The sequence below is a fragment of the Sinocyclocheilus rhinocerous genome, unplaced genomic scaffold (genome assembly GCF_001515625.1).
Source record: "Sinocyclocheilus rhinocerous isolate Xijiao unplaced genomic scaffold, SAMN03320098_v1.1 scaffold1600, whole genome shotgun sequence".
Classification (NCBI taxonomy): Eukaryota; Metazoa; Chordata; class Actinopteri; order Cypriniformes; family Cyprinidae; genus Sinocyclocheilus; species Sinocyclocheilus rhinocerous.
Window position 1 is genome coordinate 320,472 of NW_015665129.1, and position 21,233 is coordinate 341,704.

At 36.2% G+C, this 21,233-nt stretch overlaps 1 protein-coding gene across 1 annotated transcript in view; it reads right to left on the minus strand.

Moving 5' to 3' along the window:
• Nucleotides 1-1,503, minus strand: part of LOC107731157 (probable G-protein coupled receptor 61) — an 8,357-nt gene extending 6,854 nt beyond the window's left edge. Inside the window, exon 1 of the mRNA XM_016542154.1 lies at nucleotides 1,478-1,503. The gene's annotated coding sequence lies outside the window, so the exon portion shown is untranslated. The remainder of the gene's footprint in view (nucleotides 1-1,477) is intronic.
• Nucleotides 1,504-21,233: the final 19,730 nt, after the last annotated feature.

Sequence of the window (21,233 nt, forward strand, 5' to 3'; positions counted from 1 at the left end):
ATGGGATAAATGCAGAGCACTAATTCCGAGTATGGGTCACCATACTTGGCCACATGTCACGTCACTTTTCACTTTTTCACTTTTCACTTTTCAATATTACAGCGAGAATAAAAGTTACTCCTTCTTTCTTTGCGTGAACATTTGTGTGGCGTTATGCAAATCTTCCCACAGAGCGACGTAGGTATGTTGGGGCGTGTTAGAACGAGCCGTTTTAGGTAGGTGTGGCTGACTCTGAACTTTTATAAAGAATATCTCTTTGGATTTGAGACTTTAGTCTTTGCAACTTTACAGATCTTCTTTATGCGCCAAGAGCTTGTAACACTCCAAAGAGAAAGGAAAAATTGAAATCGCATCATATGACCCCTTTAAATATAATAGGTTATTTGAATAATAAAACCAGCTATTTAAAATTTCAGCTAAAGTAAATTTTTAGGCTATCTTACAATTTTTATCTTACTTGATTTTGGTTTACGGTCACTACAGCTCCATAATAAGCACTACGGAGAAATACTCATTCGTTATGTCAAGATCTGTGATCTAGAAACCTACATATCCATTACCCATGTCATGGCGTACTGTAAATAATCAACATGAAAAAAACATTTCTGAGTTTGCAATCATCAGCCAGTGAGGATTCTAATGCTCATGCACATGACGAGAAACATAAACAGTTTCTGGGGGTTTCATTGGTGTGTTTGATTAAAAATGTTAGGGTTTTAAAAACAACCTGTGCTTTCTATAGGAAAGGAGTGGGATTAGCGTTCATGTTCTTTAATGCATCTGCAGGGCCGAGATGAAGCCCGCAAATGCATTTTAAAACGGTCGACTTTCTGTGAACCCTCCTGCACTTTGTGAGACAAGAATCTGCGAGCAACTAACAATCTCAGGGGCTGCCAACTGAGAAACATATGACCCTGTAATATGCACATGACTCAGTATTTATAGCGATGAAAACTAGCTCTGTTGTTCAAAAACCTTGTGCTTCTTCTTCTTCTTCTCCTTTCCTCCCTCAGGGTGACCAGTGCTGGCACTTTACAACTAATAGCCCACACTTATAAACTTGATGTCAGCTGTCATCACCTAAATAATCCACTATCACCCTAACGATCGCCCAGTTCATTGTCTGCTTCCAAACAGTTCCCATAATCCCCCGAGGTGAGCTGATTCAGTGCTACATTACACATATGTCATGTATGTCAACACCTTCATTCAAGGCCACCTCTGGTTTATGATTCCTAAGAAAAGATACAAACAGCTATTCCTCCATGTCACTGCCTGGTGATGGAGCCTTCAAAGCAAGACCAGAGAAACGTCTAACTGCAAGAGCGAGATCTTGAAAACCATTTCCAACTCATCCGTCTGGAAATACTACAACATATGCATGTCATCCAGGATGCACAAGTTTAAACAGGCGTCGGTGTGAGGTATGGAGTTAAAGGAACCATAGCTCCATGAGATGTAGATGAGGAGAACGTACCTGTAGTGGAGAGGTCCAGCAGCGATCCTGGCGCGTCCGTCCACAGGCTCTCAGGCGCATACGCTCGCACACATGGGCTGCGGTACAGGGTCACGTCGGGTTCCTGGGGGGGGTGTTGCAAAGAAAAACAGTCAACACAAACAAAGGGACTGCAAGAAAAGATCAGCGGTTGTGTCGTTTTGGTGATGCCAAGAACACAGAAAATTATTCTAAAACTAGGTTTTGGAGGACATCATGTGTCAAATGAAAACCATTTAAATTAAAATGTAAATTTAATATGAGGAGTTAATGGGCCTATACGATGCCTTTTTCTGTCAAATAGTTATTCGTTCAACAGCATATTGAAAGAATAGAATATAAAAAAAAATTCAAAACAATTGCTGAAAAAAATAGCTTTTAAATAAACTTTTTTGAGATAGAAAAGTTTAGCATTTATTTGAGGTATTTCATGCAGTGTATCTGGGTAAAATAGCATACCCATAATAATGCAAAATACATAATAAACAAAATATGCAGACATAAAATATGCATGCAGTTTCTTGGTCGGCAAGATCTATTTTTAAAAGTTAATTTTCTGACTCTATCTTAGGGTGTTCTGACATTTTAATTGTTGTCTTTAAATTTCACTAGCAGGAATTTCCTCTTGTCAACTTATTGAGGCAAACTATTAATGTGCAGCAAATTTATGGCAGGTAAATCTTACTTGCATGTGAGCTCACAGAAACATAGCAGTCATGTCTGTCTGAACGTTGCATTTCAGTAAGGGATTCTATATACCATTCTTGCACAGCTTTGCTTCTTTTTAGAATAAGATATTGTATAAAAACGATGAGCACTATCACTAAAACAGCTACGAGCACAAAAGTGAGAGAAAACATTCAGCTGGCACTGACATAACTGGACACAGAACTTTTGTCGCATATGGAGCTGTCTTACAAAAATAATGACTCATTTATTTATTTCAGCAAACCGGACAAACTACAGAACCAAATAAACAAATTCCTGATGCCCCGTTTTCCTCTTATTTTTTAGCATCAGATAAACAATGCCTAACTGCTAACATATGCTCAAAGGTTAAAGGGGTCATATGATGCTGCTAAAAAGAACATTATTTTGTGTATTTGGTGTAATGAAATGTGTTTATGCGGTTTAAAAAACCACATTATTTTCCACATACTGTACATTATTGTTTCTCCTCTATGCCCCGCCTTTCTGAAACGCGTCGATTTTTACAAAGCTCATCGGTCTGACAAGTATGCACTGAAATCAAACTCACACTGAAGTTTTGGATAACACTCAAAGAAAAACTGGTTTAAGCACATATTGCACTCTGATCTGCTTCTTTGTGATTTAAGGCATTTCTTGCCTTTTCAAGACTTAAGATTTGGTCACCTTAGTGACATTCTGGCAAAATTCCGCAGACAAAAAGGTCCACTGTCTATTGTCAACAGCATGATGTATGAAGCACAACTTACAAAGAAGTGACTTTCAAATCAAGAAACTTTATATTGGCCAACGCAGTGAACCTATGCGACCAACTTGAACCTGTTTCTATTTTTATTGTATTTTTTTTAAAGATTTATTTTTGCCATTTTTATGCCTTTAGGTCGGACAGTAAGTGGACAGGAGAGAGAGGGGGATGGAATCGGGAAAGGTCTGCGAGCTGGGACTCAAACTTGGGATGCCCAAAACACAACAGCGTTACATGTCGGTGTGCTGCCCGTTTGTATTTTTTAAATAATTATCCTTATTTAAAAATACATTTTGTTCTACAACAAAAATTAAACACTGCGAATGATTTGCAAATCACATAAACTGACAATGCTTAACAACGTATGTTTTGTAAAAACACATGGGCTCATGTTCATGTCTGAGGTATGACAGAGTAATTTATGAGTAAATGTCTCTTCAAGTAATGTTCACCACAGTTCTTACTTTACTCATAAATCAAAAACCGCTAATCTAAAAAGCCATTAGAAATTCCCAAGGGAAACCAAGGCTAATTCTCTTCAGGGTTTTAGGACTACAAACTTAACCGCTCTATAGGACTGAACATTCTCTTTCTGTGAGAGTAAAACTCACCCAGAGAAGAAATAATAATAAAACTCTTATGAATAATTGATAAAACGATGAACAGGACTGCAGGACTTGCAACGAGACAATTTTATTCTAGTCTCACTCATTTTATAGTGCAAGAACCACATATATTTAGTTATTACAACACAAGTGTAATTTGTTTAAGAGGAAAACAAACATTTATGAGAACAATATGATTTTAATTTAAGCTTAGCTGAAAGAATGAATTGTTTTAGCTCCACTGCCTATGTAAACAAAGCATATTGAGAGACCAGCCCTGAGACATAGCGGGGTTGCAAGGCAACGCATTCAGACACAGGAGACCCCTCTTTTGTAACTTTTTGCTCATGGGAAAACACAGCCACAGGGGCACAGAGATGTTGTTGGATGATCAGGATCCGCGATTTAAAGATGAGACTAGATCCCAGCGATGAATGGCTTGATCTGGTTCTCGGTTCACTGACACAAGTCTTCCTCCCTTTGTTTGCAGACAAGTACAGCAGCTTACATGGGATCGCAGGCACCAATTAATCAATAGATCAATAGCGAGACGCACGGAAAGACGGTCAGTGGGCTGACTGTCATTGAAAAGATTAATGGAATGGGAAAAGATAACAATAGGAGCGAAACAAGAACACTTGTGTGTGAGTGAGGAGGCAGAGAAAGACAGCAGGCTGAAGGTGTTGAAAAAGACAGAAATAGCATATACTTGCTCAACCCGGCAGCACCAATCACGGGAGAGGCAAAATACAATGGTCTCCATGACAACTCAGGAGACCATAGACTCCAAGCTGCCTCTGAGCAATAACAGTCCAACCATCTAACTGTGCGACAGCCAGTTATAACCCACTGTATTTTTAGCATGATGCTCCAAAAATAAACACATACACACGTACACGCCTTGTATGAGGTATGAATCATGACTCATCCTTAATATCTTTATTGCCACCAATTATTCGTGGCTGATGGTGATATTGCTGCAATTACAAATTTCTTCAAATGAAAAAGAACTCAATAATGATTTACCTTTTTATGCACAAAGCATGTTTGATACCAGTCGAGATATTTAAAAATGGAATGGTAATTCATGCATTGTATTTGGGTGAAACAGCATACCCATAATAATGCATAAAAATGATTAGTAAATATACATAGCAATGTGAGAATGAAAGGGATTTAATTTTTTATTATGACAAACAATAGTCTAGATGTTCTCATTTTTGTACAATAGAGTATATTGACTGCAGGGGGCGCTCTTACATTAGAGAAATTGGGAAATGCATCTGTGAAGGATTGCTAAAACACATTATACAGTAGAGCTTCTCATCTGTGCCACTATCAGACAATATACATTTATATATACATATATACTTATGTATGTGTGTGACAAATTAGTGTAAAAATAGGTAAATACATGTACATTAGCATAAGATCAGTCCATTCATCAACATCAACAGGGCAAACCAAACAAATTCAATTAAAAGCATCAAACTGCATGATACAAATAGCTCCTATAGCTCACCATCTGAAATAAATGAGGTAATGGCATTATTTTTAAATAATTGTTCAATGTTCAATCACGAGTATTGAGTACCTTATAACTGTCGCTGCCACAATTACAGACAACTACCATTTTAAGCTTTGCAAGTTTTTTTTCTCCAAACTGATGCCCAAGAGTGTCCTGAGTGATCAAATTGTCAGAGATTCTGTGTTTGTTTTGACAGTCAGCCGACCGTTTGATTACCCTGGACACTTTAAATGAAATCATGATGGTGGGTTTGAGTTGACAGTGTTTTATAAGTAATAAGACTGCAGGATAGGGTTAGTGACATTTTTGTGATGATTGCCTCTTTGGGCCTTGGTAGCAGTGAAAAGAGAAGCTCTTCTCTTGTTCTGACCTACTTACAGTTTCTTGAGAGCTGGAAAGTGAACAGCATTTCAACATATACATACACAGAGGAACACACACAGGCAATCACACACCAGCACAAGCATCGCCCCTGCTGGTCAGATGGACTTTTCGCACATCTCCTCTCATCCAGCAATACACTCAAATACATCCTATTCCTTCACAGGAACATCATGCACCTATTATTATTTTTTTTTAAGTCAAATCAAACTACATAGAAGTTCTTTGAACAAGTAAATTTGATATATAATCTACATAATTATTTTAGTTCAAACTGATTTTTTTTTTTTTGTGGATTTAATATTTAATATGAAATTTAATATCCACTCAAAAAAAAGGGACATACTAACTTGCAAATTAGAAGGGGGAAGGGGGATTTCTGTAAGGTTTAACAGAGGGCAAATGTCTTTCAACAAAACATTTTGCAGCATTATATATAATGCCAGTAATAAGTGTTAAAAGGGCACATTTTCTGCCTGCATGGGAGTCGGTGTAATTATATTAATTGGTTTTTATAGAGCAGGCAGTGCATCCACTGGCAACAGCTAAAGCCCAAGGGAGCCTGTGTAGCCTGTGTGAAGTCCACAGGATTGCACTCACTGCATTAATGCCTGAGCAACACAGAGCAAATGTAATTATAAAAAAAAAAGGAAAAGACAAGACCTTGGGTCTGTGTTCCTGTCACAGACACAGAGATAATAACGATTAAAGGACCAGTCTTAAGTAATGAATTACCCCTGCTCTGTATGCGCACTATGGAAAGGGTTAGGGTTAGGGAATGTGTTAGATGGCCCAGCACCACCATCCAGCAAAGAGCTATGAATGAAAGCACAGGGCCTGCCAAATACATGCACATCCAAGCATCCATGTGTGGGTGCACTGTATATCTACACTGTGTAAGAGGCCATTTACATGACGTATTCTAATGTCCATCTGCACAGTTTTCTTTTTATATAGCTTTTTAATCTATCCATAGTGTATATAGTGGTCTCAAGTGGTCTCAAAACAATTTTAAGAAAGTATAGAGAAATAAGAAAAAGAGGTCCCACTTTATATTAGATGGCCTTAACTATGTAATTACATCAAAAAAATATTGTATTGCAAAACACTTTTGCTGCTATTGAGGATTTGAGGTGGGATATGGGTAAGGTTAGGGACAGGTTTGTATGAGTATGTTTAAGGGTGGGTTAGGTGTAAGGGATGGTTCAACAGTGTAATTATAAATGTGTAATTACAGAAATTAATTACAGATGTAATTACATGCAGGTATTTTAAAAATATAAGTACAATGTAAAAACATGTATGTACACAATAAGTGCATTGTATCAAATAATTAATTTAAATGTAAGTATGTAGTAGTTAAGGCACCTAAAGTGGGACCGAAAAAAATAAAATAAAAACATCAAACCAAGTGGCATTCATTTTAGAGCAAAATAGCACTAAAACACATTTGGTTATCCATGATTAACATTTACAATCTTTTGCCGTTATTTAACATTTACACAGTTTGTGTGGCCACTTTAATTACTGAATCATTTATCTGAGTCACCTGCATTAAAGATGTTTTTACTGTAGCCTACTCTATTATACATTCGTTCAAACCCGACTGGACCAAATTTGAGACAATATGGAGACTTCAGGAGTTCAGTGCTGACCGCATGACCACCAGCATCTTAGTGATTACGAAGTTGGGTACCAGCCAAACAAAACTCCATGACCCTCATGACAGCTGCACAGGTAATACTGCTGCATCTAACCACATCCATTACAATCTACAAGTTCCAGTAATCCAAAGACAGATCAGCAGGATTTCTATGTCTATGTCTCATCTACAACTTCGTGACTGATCGATCGCAGTGGCTATTTTAAAGAAGCAACTCAAGCGAGTGGAACTGGCTTACAGTGGGAGACAGATGACAGAGGACAGTGGAGTTAAAGGGTTAGTTCACCCAAAAATGAAAACTCTGTCATTAATTACTCACCCTCATGTCGTTTCAAACCCGTAAGACCTTTGTTCACCTTCGGAACACAAATTAAGATATTTTTTGATGGAATCTGAGAGCTGAAAAGTATTCTCGTAGCTTCGTAAAATTATGGTTGAACCCCTGATGTCACATGGATTATTTTACAGATCTCCTTGCTACGTTTCTGGACTTGGGAACATTTCAGTTGCGTTGCTGTCTATGCAGGGTCAGACAGCTCTCAGATTCCATCAAAAATATATTAATTTGTGTTCCGAAGATAAACGAAGGTCTTACGGGTTTGAAACGACATGAGGGTGAGTAATTAATGACAGAATTTTCATTTTTGGGTGAACTATCCCTTTAAGAGGAACACTGGAACAACCGGATCAACAAGAATGTCAAGCCTTTATGAATGAGACCATGCACTCAGAAAGAACTAGATGAAGAGGCCAGTGAAAACCATGTGACAAAAGAGCAATTAACCACAGCTTGAAAAGCAAAGGCACCTTACGCAGATGAAGCTAAAGAGAGCATCTCATTCAGTTCCCTCTCAGAGCATTATGATTATTTTCAGCACTTCACACCTCACATACCTCGTAAGTGACTTAATACATCTCGTCTAAACACAAAGGCGGTCATTGAGAGATTCTCAATACTCCTCATATTTATTTATGAGCCAATGTCAAGATCTGCATCATTCTGTTTTGCATTATCTTACAGAATAGGGTCTGGTAAATTCAGTCTGGCCTTCTTTTGACATATTTCTAACCTGACTGCCAAGTGGAATTTTTTTATTGCCATACATGTAGAATACCAATGCTTCTCTGCTTGTGAGGATCTCATAGCGAACATTTTCACCTCAAAGAGTTTTTAAGGCTCAGCTTTTAAGGCACTAGCTCATTTTAAAATGATCAAATTCATTGCTAATACTGATGTTTGTGCTATTTTATGTTCCAATCAAAAATGATTACTTACTGGAGGGTAATGTCAATAAGAAACTATTGTTGGATAAAGTGATATATGTTACAGAACTATCAGGACTAAAATAAAGAAATTGAGGACGCAGGAAAAGCCAATATATTTTGAAACAATCAAAATAATATCTCCAAGATAATATCTTTAGTTTGAAGCATTTTAAGAATGGACAAAGGGAGACAAATGTTTTGTCAAAATGGTAACATCAACTCAAAGTAATAAAATGATTTATAATTTAACTGTTGTTCACTTAGAAAATCACCACAGTTTCCATTTCTTAAAAAGCAATATGTAAACTGTAGTATCAGTAATATTTTATGCTAAAAGAAGTACTACTATTCAGAAGTATGGGGTTGGTATGATTAATATTTCTCAAAAAGTCTCCTATGCTCAACAAGGCTGCATTTATTTGATAAAAAATATTGTGAAATATGAAAGAATTCTTAATAATAATAATAATAATAATAATAATAATACAAATAAAACAACTGTTTTCTATTCAAATATATTTCAGAATTGTATTAATTCCTGTGATTGCATAGCTGAATTTTCAGATTATACTCTTACTTCTTCAGTTTCACATGATCTTTCAGAAATACTGTAAATTGGTGCTCAAGAAAGTCTTCTTTATTTAATAGAAGAGAAATATTTTCAAAATACTTTTTTTTCTTTATTTTCAATGTTGAAAATGCTTAATATTTTTTGTGGAAAATGTGATATATTTTTTTCAGCATTTTTTCCACCAAATTTACTTGAAATTTATATTTTTTTTAACACTGTAAATGTTTTACAGTCACTTTTGATAAATTTAATAATACCTGAATAAAAAAAGTAATAATATGAAGTATCAGTTTCTTTTAAAAAAAAATCTTACTGACCCCAATCTTTTTAACAGTAATATAAGAGGACACATAATAATAAGTAAATGTTAACATAATAATTAAATGTTATACATTTAAAATTATATCTACTTCAGAATCATCTCTAACTTTAGGCAGGGCAGTATGAGATCACAGTCTTTTCTGAGGAGCCAAACTTGATTCATACAATAAATACATGAATCAAAAACAAGATATTCCAGTGGCTTAAATTTGAGAACTTGCAAAAAGAAAAGAGCTCATCTCACATTCTGACTCTAATGGAGAGAAAATGAGCAGTAACATCATTAGCTATTGTGTTTATAGGGGCTGTGTTTCAATGCTTTTAGTTCTTAACCAAAGCCCTGTAAGATGAGTATGATGGGAAATGTTTGCTGAGACTTTGGAGAGAGATGACAGACAAGCAGAGCTACATTACATGGTCTGTTTTATACTGTGATAATTCCTCAACCTGGGCTGCCTTCTCTTTAATCCCAGGGTATGATCAGGTTACCAGAATGACTCAATTTAGTGCAACACAGTGACAGGTTCTCACAGGCGGATCATCTTAGATGACTGTGCACTTCTCTAGCTGCCTGTACTACTCAAATTTTCTCTAGGGGGCGCCCATGTTTACAGCATGCTAAGGGTTGTAGATATTGCACAGTATATACTAAAGTACCAACACAGGACAACTGAACAACGTAAATTCTAATTTTACCAGTGGGTTAGAATAAAACCTATAACTGAAACATTTATTCCTAAAAACACAGATTATTCCACTATTATCAGTCGTAAGGCATAATCTGTGTTGAAACATCATGCATTTAATTTGAAATCTCAATCTAAACGTTGCTTTGGTTACTAATAAAAAACTCACTCACTCAAAGAAAAATCACTTTTTATTAATTATGTGAACAATAGGTATTACTTTAGTCAGAAGTGGTATGAGTACTAAATGTGTCCTTTCTAACTGTTCTTGTGTTTTCTATGGCTGCAGTGTCCTTGGTTGAGAGTTATGGGATCCCAAGTGAATTAACTGCGTGCTGCAGCACGGCATGACCCCATCCAGAATACTGCAAGGTGTTTCATCCTGTTAGTCTATAGGCTTCCTTTGACTAATGAGTTTTTGAGAACAACAGGCCCATTCTCAAGATGCCACTTACGCCTGAAAATATCAGGGTGTAACCGCCACAGAGCGCGTTTGCCCTAAATATGTCCTGTATGGTTACAGCCTTGCAAAGTGCCAAATAGTTATTTATAAACTCAACACTGTGTACTACAAATATAACAACCCATAATAAAATAAAATAAACTAGCAAATACACAATACTTATTAGGGTTGCGTGATTTTTTTTTTAGATTAAAAAATCTCTTATGCTCACCAAGGCTGCATTTATTTAAAATAACTGTTTTCTATTTGAATATATATTAAAATGTAATTTATTCCTGTGAGAGCAAAGCTGGATTTTTAGTAGACATTACTCCAGATCCTTTAGAAATCATTCTAGTATGCTGATTCGGTGCTCAAGAAACATTTTTTATGTTATAAATGTTAAAAACAGTTGTGTTGCTTAATATTTTTGGGGAAACCATAGTACATTTTCTCAGGATTCTTTGATTAAAGAACAGCTTTTTAAAATAGAAATTCTTTGTGAAATTACAAATGTCTTTACTGTCAATTTTGATCAGTTTATTGTATCCTTTCTGAACAAAATATTAAAAAACAACATACAAACTTTTGAACAAGAGTATACAAACAAGAGTATACAAACTTTTTTAACAATGTGGAACAACTTGTCATTTTAAAAGGTGGAAAAGCATAAAGCATTCAATAAAAAAATGAATAATTGTTTTTATCTAAAGCCTATTAAAGTGCAGTGGTCAACCATATCTAATGTTTGTCAGATTTCTTAATTTATCATGGAAAAGCTGCTCAATTTGCCTCCAGGGATCAATGATTTCATATTATAACTGAATACCAAAGGTTGATATTCAACACCACATGAAAAATTAAGAATTTGAGATTACTGAGGAGGATTTTAGTAAGCGGGAGGGAGGTTATTATCATGCATTGAACTCAAGGTTAAAGCAATAAATTGTTGGCTTGACTGCAGGCTTGTTGAACGGAGCTTTCTACACAAAGACTCAAGGCTATTGGCAGTCTTTGACAGGCCTGCTACATTTCATTACCGGAGTTGTGAGGTTATGGAGAGATATTGTGTAGTAAACATTACCGTTTCACCTTGCAGGCAGATTTTTTGAAAACAGTGGAAAAACAATTCCTCCCACACCTTACAACAGGTTTACTTTTTAGATTGAAGGTATTTTTAGGGTGGAATATTACAATTCAATAGGTTATGTCAAAATTCAAACAGCCTGTATGCATCTACATTGTACACTAGCAAGTAAACATTTTTGCAGCATTTACAAAGAGAAAACTGTTTCAGTTTCTCGATCGATGCACATTGTACAAAACTATCATTTAAAAAAAAAACATTCAAACATGTAAAATAGACAGCATTCAAAAAAGTAATCTGATGTGAAGCATTACATGCTTCCCTGCTTTCCAGAAGAATCAGATAAAGCATTTCATAGTAAGAGTGTTGATCTCACGTTCATGAAAGCATGACATTGTAGCACACCTTTGACCCCTTAGGGCCCTATTTTAAAGGTCCCCTGAAATGCTTAGAAACACGCAGCGTTACTCTATGTGTTGACCTACATGGCGGAATGTAATTTTTCATTTTTAAAAAAATTTTGTGTGCTGCTGAGCGTCCCTGTGTGTGTAATAAGCAAAGTGTTCGCGCATTGTGCACCCGCCTATAGGTAGTGATGGGAAACCGAGGCTTTGTGAACCGTTTGAGGCTTTCATGAAATTGTGCCGAAAAACGGTTCATTACTCGAAGCTTTTAACACAGTGCGCATTATAGCAACGCGCCAACAATGCGCCTGAACACACTTTTTTTTTAGACCAGCACGCCCATGGGCGCACAAATGGGCGCAAATGCATTTGCTATTTAAACAACGCGCGCGCGTGTGTGTGTGTGTGCTTCTGTGAGGAGAGAGACAGCTAGTCTAGAGCAGGATGGAAGTTCTCACTTTAGATAGATGTTGGCTGCTTATTATAAACTTTTTGCCAGCAAGCATGTTGGAGGACACCAGCTGTTTCCTCTCTGGACAAACTGCCAGTCACATCCAGACCCAGTCTATTGGTCTAACAGAGTTTGATTACATTATTTAGCCATGGATAGTCTATCCATATCTTACAGATGAAGTCAAAACAGAAGACTAGAATTATTGAAAAACTAGACAATCAGTCTAGTCATGTACTCACCCTGGCCTTGCTCCAAACAAATTTGACTTCATCGTGGCGTTTTTCTGTAAAAAAAAAAGTTTAAAAGTAGTCCATGTGATTCTCGCGTACGCACGATACATTCCAATATATATTTCAAGTCTTCTAAAGCCCTACAATTTATATGAAAACAGAAATTTTAATCGAAATTTAAGTCGTTATTTACTAAAAATTGCACCCTTCCTGCATTCGAATGCTGCCAGCAAGAACTTATGTTTGTTTACATCAGCTTGTTTAAAACAGTTTTGTTTTGTTTTGTTTTGTTTTATTTACATCGCTGTAGATTTTAATGTGTCAAAGTGAACAACCACTAGGTGGAGTATCTCTGTAAATAGAAGTGATTCTGCTAAATGACTAATTATTGTGTAACGTGTTATTTTGAATTCTTAGCATCCTTTTGATATGATAATTGTAAAGTGTGTGATAATTTAGTGAAATATTAAGTAAGATTCAAAATACTAATGTGAATTGACTTTAAGAGTATAGGCCTACATTGTAAAAAATGCAACTGCACATTTTCCAGTTTACGAAACCTTTTGAGTCTCCAATACTAAAAAAATGCTATTTTCTTGAAACTACATAAAAACCCTTGTCAGACCAACAAAATTACCCCAAATGTTGCCCCAACTAGTCAAACAGTTGTCTGAACAAAGAATTTCATATTGATCTTTTTAACATTTCTTGGTTGTCACCATTCTTGAGGTTAGTGTGTCTAGTTTTGAGGCCTAGAGTATGTTTGATATTTCATGTCCCCTTCTTTGGATATCTTAGTCTTAAAAGTTGTTATACAAGCAAAGACGATGTTGTTTAGTTATTAGACTAAGTTGCCCATTAACATTTCTCATTTGTAAACAAACATAAATTCGGTAATGTGGTGACTTTTTACATGTTTTTTTTTTCATCCAGGCAACAGAAAAAAAGTTAACTACCTCAATGACAGTAATTGCTTTTTCAGTTGCTGTGACAAGATTTTTTCTATTAGGAAAATAAGACAATCAGCATTGCATGAACAAACAAATTTAACATTGACTAAACAAAGTATCTTTACTGAGCAGAACTAAAAACCTATTGTTGAGAGAACTCAAAAGTCTTACTGCATCAAGTTGCTTTAATTTTAGTTTTCTCAACAATTTATTTTTTACAGTGTACTCTTTGTCAGCTCAGTAACCCATAGCAGGAGTGTAAGACAGGTGAAGTCAGTTATTTAATGAATATTTAAAATAATGCTGAATACAATAGACCAATATGTGATTTTTAATGGTTAGTTCTTTAATTACATTTATGTGGTTACATTTCAACAATAAGGAAAGACACCTGCAAAATATTATCTCAAAATATTATAAGACTTATAAGATAAATCCTCTCTCTCTCTCTCTCTCTCTCTCTCTCTCTCTCTCTCTCTCTCTCAGAATTTGCTTCTACTGTATTAGGTGGCTGTATAGCACAGAATGTCAAAGATGAATGTGGGGGGAAAGGATGTCACTAAAGCCCTTAAATCTCACCACAAGGCTGTGTGGCTGAGCATGAGATTACTACAGCTGAATAAGAGCTTTACTTGACACCATGAAACAAATCAGTGTAATATAGTGGGACTGACAGGAAGAATCATGCTTTCTTCTCATTCTCTATGAAGATACACAGAGAAAACATACAGCTTGTTTAAGCTGCTGTACTGGTTTTACAGGCAGCAGAATCACCAGAGTGCAATAACTTTCTTTGATACATCTTCACTCTTTTAACTACTGCATAAATGAAGTATCTGACAAAAATATGTAGATCATATAGAGTATTAATGTGCTTTTTTGATGAGTATACACATACCTATGGAACTTTTCCCAGAGTGCAAGAGACAGAGAAGTGAAAGAAAGATTTCACTTATTATAAGTGTAAACCCATGTTTTTCAACAGACTGCTTCCTAAATCTGCAACTCCTGCTGAATTATTATGTGGAGGTATTGCAGCTGAATAAAAACATTACAGCACAGTCTGTGTTCTGATTACGGTACATAAGCTCATAGTTGCCAGTGCCTTCAGGGACACATTGTGCCCATCACATGGAACTCGCTCTGAAAGGACACTTGAGTTAAGATCTTTCCGCTTTTAGAACAATTTTACAGCTACAGTCATCTATTTGTCCTTTGTCGATTTGCCAGCAGCCATATCGCCCTGCATCCCAAGACTGGTTGCCCACTGAAGCTAAGCAGGGTTGAGCCTGGTCAGTACCTGGATGGGAGACCTCCTGGGAAAACTAGGTTGCCCTGTGGTCTGTGTGGGTCCTAGCGCCCCAGTGTAGTGACGGGGACACTATACTGTCAACAAGCACCGTCCTTCGGATGAGACGTTAAACCGAGGTCCTGACTCTCTGTGGTCATTCAAAATCCCAGGATGTCTTTCGAAAAGAATAGAGGTGTGACCTCGGCATCCTGGCCAAATTCGCCCATTGGCCCCTGACCATCATGACCTCCTAACAGTCCCCATATCTGCTGATTGGCTTCATCACTCTGCTTCCTCTCCACCAATAAGCTGGTGTGTGGTGGGCATTCTGGGCACTATGGCTGTCATCGCATCATCCAGGTGGATGCTGAACACTGGTGGTGGACGAGGAGATCCCCCCCTCACAATGTAGAGTGCTTAGAAAAGCAGAAAAGTGCTATATAAATGTAATGAATTATTATTATTATTTAAGAGAGCCCAACGGAGACTTTACAGATCAGCCTCATGTTATAACCAAAGGAAATGTATAATTAAATGCATCATTAAAAATGTGTATTATATTATATTATATTATATTAATTATATTATATTATATTATATTATATAGTACTTATTAAATAGTTGAAACATCAATAGGTTGTACAGAATACAAATTAGATTGTCAAATTAAATATAGCATCTAAGGTCTATTGATGTAAAATTTCATTGTTGGGTTTTTCTCAACAGTGCCACATGCTCGTCGTTAATGACACATAAGTTCTGCATCTGCACAATAGGCTCCATTAATCCTGCAATTAGTGGGATAATTATCTTGTAAATCCACAGGAATCTGAGCCATCAGTCAGAATACTTGGCAGTTTATTGTGCAATAATCAATAAGAAGTTGGTTGTGATCCTGCATCATGCATAAGAGTGACATTCCCTGTCATTTCCATGCTGGGAAGTACAGAAATATAGGGGCCAGTTCTCTGTCATACATGCAGATGCACACACAGTATACACTCCCATATTCAGAGTGACACAATTCTACTCTTTCTCATCAGCATTATTGGACACAGCCATTGCATAATCGAACTAGTCATTATCTGAGGGGGTGGAGCCTACAGTCACGGATCACAGCAGGAGAAAATCATCTGGGCTGGTTCTTGAGGAAAAGCTGATGCTCGGTAAACTTTTGGCTATTGTCAACAAGAGAAAGATTAGAGTGACGTAGAATGTTTTAAAACGTAGACAGATACAGGGATATGAGGGTTATTAAGAGGCTAAAAATTATTGAATAAATTCTAGCTGAACCCACAAAAATGTAACATCTTTTTTTCTTTTTAGTTTTCTTTACATGGCCTGCATGTGATTGACTTGTACAATCTGGTCAGTGTCAAAAGGGAAACTCAGGATGCTATGGGGTAAAATCACCTTTATGTTTTATTTCTATGGCCATAAGAAGCAGGATGGCCATAATAATGCAGACATGCACCAAATCATATGACACTATTCTTTACTGATTCTGTTGCCTCTGCAGTCACCATGGGGGCCAAAGTGAAGGATGGCATGTCCTGCACTTTGAGACACTCCCTTGCTGTTTCATGTTCCCTGAGCGCATTTGCTGCAGTGACTTCCCGCCTATTTTTCATTATTCATGTCTAGTGATAAATAAATAAAGACACAGTCCAAGAAAAAAGCAGGCAGGAAACAGGACATTTGATCCTGCAAAGAATTAAACCACGAGGACACAGTATCACTCTGTTATCTGTTTGTACCTCTGTTAAATAAGACACTTGTTGTTGCCCTCACTGAAGGGCGCTTAAACCCAGGTGTGCCTGTTTACGTGCAGATGCATCTGTTTATTACAAAAGAGCTTTCACAGATTTTGTGACCATTTTTGTGACGTTTTTTTTTTGTCAGGATATTAATAGTAATAAAAAACATTGTAAATCTTTCAAAATGTTTTTATTCATTCATTCCTGCAAATGCCACAACAGGAATATTTTAATGAAAATATGGTGGTCAGCTTGTGCTCACAGAGATGTAAATTTGATCCCTTTTTTGACAAGGTGGTATTTGGTCAGATTTGATCAAAGGTAATTGGCCTGAAGAGATAGGCTATAATACATTTTTAAAAAATACTGAAACTCTTTTCTGTGAACTTTATGCCTTGTAAAGGGCTTTGAAAGCTGCCTATGGCATCTGAGGATAAATGGCTTATTACATTACTCTGATTGGATGCTGCTGTACTGGAGAGAAATTGTTTTGTGGCCTGAAATGGCTTGCAAATCTTCTCCCAAGAGCAAATGTATTTCCTTTCCTGTAAAATCTCACTATACCAGGCCAGAAGGCAATTCTGCTTTCATAATCACAGTATTCGAAACTATGAAATACTCCATGACAACAGCTTTTGCTGACTGTAAATGTTGCAGCTGTAGTAATCCCAGCTACAGTCGAAAGAAACATCTTATTATGTTTATGTAAACTGTTATATCTCCAATTTTCAGGGAAATTATTTTTAAAGAAAGACTTAAAGAGTTGTCTGAGGTTTGGTGATTGTGATGCTGAAGTCACACAACTGTGGTGTAGTTTGTTTATAGCTTACATTTAGCTTTTTACTTCTGGCAACTGTATTTAGGTGACAAAATTCATAAAGTTATGTTTGTGAAAATCATCATGATGAACAAAACCTGTAAAAACATAAGCTTTTATAGATCACAGAACTTATTTTCTGCAATAATCCAAAAGCTATTTGGCCCTTTTGAAAGGAATGAGTGTGATGCTAACTTACAAAAATATGCCATCACTGCAAGCAAGCAAGCTTATTCAAGTAGCCTACTTATTTAATAAACAACGGTTTTCAATTATTTCAGTTTTGTATTTCCAGTTTAGAGACCTTAAAACTCTTAAAAGAGTTTTTTTTTAAAGGTCTCAAAACTCATGCATTCTGAATTGCACTGCAATTGCAAATGATTTACCAAAAGCTACGACTCTCAGCACTGTTGCACTATATGGAGCTCTGCCCACAATGCTATGCTCCAACACTACAAGCATTTTTAAACATGAATATGTGTTCTGTATATGAATGGCCCCTTACTGGACCCAGAATTCGAACGCTACACTGTCTGCCAACTTGCAGTGCTATAATTTACCGTAAAAAGCTAAAAACAACAGCTTTGGCTCAGAAATATGCTCTCCCTGCTGACCTAGAGTTAGCCTGCGTTAGCCTGAGACTCATTAAGGGAAATGTTTATTTTCACATATGCTTGCAGTGCAACTACTGACTGAACAAGAGATGAGTGGGAGAGTGAACTAAGTCTAGCAGTGTGCCTCTCTCAGTAAAAATCTTTTGGCAGTGTGTCTTTGAAGCAGCCTACTCAGACAGAGGGACAGTCTCTTACTAGTGATAACAGCTAGATCCAAAAAGCAGGTGCAAAATCTCTCCAGCTGCTTGAACAAATCTTAGTTATTAGCTGAGAATGGGGGACACGAAAAAATGTGTCGTGGTTTCCACAAAAATATTAAGCAGCACAACTGTTTTCAACATTGATAACAATAAGAAATGTTTCTTGAGAACCAAATCAGCATATTAGAATAATTTCTGAAGGATGTGACAGAAGACTGCTGAAAAGTCAGCGATGTAATCACAGGAATAAATTACATTTAAAATATATGAAAATAATAAAAAAAGTTATTTTAAATTGTAATAATATTTAACAATATTATTTTTTTATATAATAAAATATATAGCTTTGGTGAACATAAGAGACTTCTTTTCTTACTCCACATTTTGGTTTTAGTATACTTAAAACAAAAAAAAAGTGCAAATAGAGTGAGAAAACTTGATAACATTGCAAAAGCAACTTTATCTAATTTTTAAAATGTTTAGATATTTTGCTGGCAAGTGAGACAAAAATACTGATTCAAAAACAGTGATATGAACGATGTGGAATGATCATTTATCTCTTTTACTGACCCTTTTAAACTCAAGTTTTGCTGTGTTTATACCACAACTGATATCAAATGCACCTGCCGGAGACCAAAGATTGTGTTTACCATCTGCATATGTCAGCCAGGTGGAGCACAGACGTTGACTGCAGCTCTGTTTACCATTGTGGAGACAACACAGGGATCCATTTGTCTGTTTAGCTTTGTAAGCTATAGAGGGATGAGTAATTGTTGGAGAGCAAGAACAGAAAAGGAAAGACAATCTCTCTCAGTTCAATACATTTAAATGCTAATTTATAATCAAGTGGTGAGCATCCTATATTGTGACTTGCCATGTCAACAGCAGAATTTTCTCATATTTTTTTCTGTGTCTTCCTCCCTGGTAAACCCCGGCTAAGCAGACATCCCAACAACAATCAGAGGGTGGGCAACCCAACTGCCACGGCTCATGTAAAATCACAACAGTTGCCAGGCAACACTGTTCCCTCCACAGCAGGAGCAGGAGTCCAATAGAACATTAATGATCCTGAGCACAAACGCACTGGACTGCTGGTGTCTGCCAGATATTTTACTATGGTTAATTACGCAAGAAAGTGACTGCAAAAACACACATAATTTTGCAGTTCATCTGGGCTAATGAAGAGGCTAATGGAGGCTCAATCTTAGGCCCAATCTGGAGCCTGTGGATGACTGTGATTGGATCCTTGTGGATCTGTACAGTGTCACCTTTAAATTTCCAGCAAGTTTAATTACTTGAATGACTCCTATCTGTCCATGTCCATGTATGGTTTGTGTTTGGCATCCTAATTTATCTTGTTGGTTGTTCACACGTCAACAGTGATAATAATTTAAGATATATTCTGCTGGCAGTTTTCCCTTGCACTCAACCCTGGTCTTTAGGTCCCAGCTAACAGATTCAATGATTGTATGTATTTTGGTCTGTTGTGGTCTTGATTACATAAAACATGATATTTTTTCATATTTCTTCATTTTATTTAGCTTTTTACTAAAACGAAAAATTCGGTCATTATTTATGCTAGCTCATGTCGTTCCAAACCTGTATGACTATGGAATGGAAAAATAAGATATTTTGAAAATAAATAAATAATAATAATAATAATAATAATATATACACACACACACACTTATTAAATATATATATATAATCTCCATATAATGAAAATGAGTGGGGTCCAAAACAACATGATTGGACCCAATTAACTTTCACTGTATTCAAAAAATACATAAAAAATTGTGTGTTTTATTCTGATAGCTGTAACTGATGCATGTATAATTTGGCCTACACTCTTAAAAATAAATTTTCCAAAAGGGGGTTTGCATAATACATAATGCAATACAATAACCATTTTTGGTTCCCTAAAAAACCTTTCAGTGAACAGGTCTTCAAAAAAAATAAACATTTTTGTTCATTTTAATAATCTAAAGAACCTTTTTTTCTATTATAAAGAACCTCTTGTTAAATGGAAAGGTTCCATGGATGTTAAACATTCCTCATTGAACCATCCTTTACTTTTAAGATTTGAATTCTAACTTCTCTTTTCATAAGCGACATGTAAAATCCTTTAATGAGAAGCATAATCTAGGTATTAATAAATCTTTGTGCATTTGGAATGGTTTAGATAATGGGAGAATGATTTATTGAGGATGATATGGATTCATCCTTTAGTTCTGCAACATCTCCAGCCCACCTACAGTGATCACCTTTGTTCTCTGGCTCTGAGATTTATGGAACAGTTCAAAAGCTCCGGCTGGAGAGAGAATCTGAGAGAAAAAAGAATGACAGAGCCTGATGCCATTTTGCAGGTCTTCAATGTCAATGGTTATTGCAAGAACACGAATTTAGCCAACACACTCTCATCCAAATGAACACAGTAACCTTCCAAATCAACCCGAGTCATGCTATTAATATAGCCATAAACTAATGCAGAACATGACAGCAGAGAAGACAAGCTCAGTATCAGTAGAGCTAAAATATCAGTATCAGATATCAGTAAGAGCTAAAATGTGTCTAGCAAATTAGTCACTGAGGCACTATTCTGGGAAGTTGCAGAATTATTTATTTACTGGCATTTTCATGTTGATGCATTCAGAGACTTTTATTCATCTGAACTTGTTTTAAGGGACATTTTTTATGAGACAAAAGGAGAAAGGCAATTAATTAAAGACTGGACTAATGCAATTACGTATGCAAGAGTGCAATTACAAACCTGCAGGAGCGTCAGTGTCAGCCGGTCGCCGACTCTCCTAGGTTTTCATGGAAGAGAATAACGCTTATTCTCTTGCATAAGAGATTATTACTTTGTTTGTTACAAGTGTCAAATTTCTATCTTTACTATTGATGTAATATTTAAAGGCTCTATATTGTATATTGCTCTGTGTAATTTTTCATAAATAACTCTTTACATTAAGGTTCCATTTGTTAACATTAGTTATTATGAACTAACAATGAAAATTA